The 843-nt window shown below is 42.3% G+C and overlaps 1 non-coding gene across 1 annotated transcript; it reads right to left on the reverse strand.

Annotated features, from left to right (window-relative positions):
- Nucleotides 1-261: 261 nt before the first annotated feature.
- On the reverse strand, nt 262-334 carry TRNAE-CUC (transfer RNA glutamic acid (anticodon CUC)). Its single transcript has one exon. It is a non-coding gene; the product is annotated as a tRNA-Glu (tRNA).
- Nucleotides 335-843: the final 509 nt, after the last annotated feature.

The raw sequence follows: 843 nt of genomic DNA on the forward strand, positions 1-843 counted from the left end.
CAGTTCATGCTTTTAACTACTCTTTGTCCTTAATAGTCTTTCTACCCACAAAGATGTGGTGTCTAGCATCATCTGACAACTTTTCCCATGACCCACGTGCCTTGCTTCCCTCACCTTCCTGGAAGTCTTTTTTTTTTTTTTAATTTTTCTTTCAATCTTTTTATTTATTTATTTATTTGGCTGTGCCAGGTCTTAGTTGCGGCACGGGGGATCTTTAGTTGCGGCATGTGGGATCTTTTAGTTGCAGCATGTGGGATCTAGTTCCCTGACCAGGGATCGAACCTGGGCCCCCTGCAGTGAGAGTGCGGAGTCTTAGCCACTGGACCACCAGGGAAGTCCCCCTGGACGTCTTTAGAGTCAGAATACCATGAACTTGGCGAAACTGCAGACCTGAAATTGGGTTGTGAGATTTTTGTCTTGCTGTTCATGCATGATGTATGAGCAGAGGGAGGAGAACTGGGTGTGACAATAGCAATCATTTTGTCTCAAAACAAACCAGTTAAAGTGTAAAGATCCACGAGCACATATAGTTTTATGCAGTTGGGAATCTGTGGTCTAACCAGTGGCAGCTGTTGTGTTGCAGGCCTTGTCTTTAATGAGTGTACCTCGCAGAATCAATCCACAGCAGGATCCCTGTTTTCCAGTGATGAACTAAGTAGCTGACACAGAGTGGGATTTGGAAGTAGGTTACTATTATAATACTGTAATATTTGGGACATGCCTTATAACTTGGGATGTAATTTTAACATGACTACCATTCTTTTTTTTTTCCAACTTACCTTCTCCCCACCCTTGCCAGAGCGATAAAATTAATGAAGAATCTTAAAATCCATTGATATGTCT

The sequence above is a fragment of the Lagenorhynchus albirostris genome, chromosome 10 (genome assembly GCF_949774975.1).
Source record: "Lagenorhynchus albirostris chromosome 10, mLagAlb1.1, whole genome shotgun sequence".
Taxonomy (NCBI): domain Eukaryota; kingdom Metazoa; phylum Chordata; class Mammalia; order Artiodactyla; family Delphinidae; genus Lagenorhynchus; species Lagenorhynchus albirostris.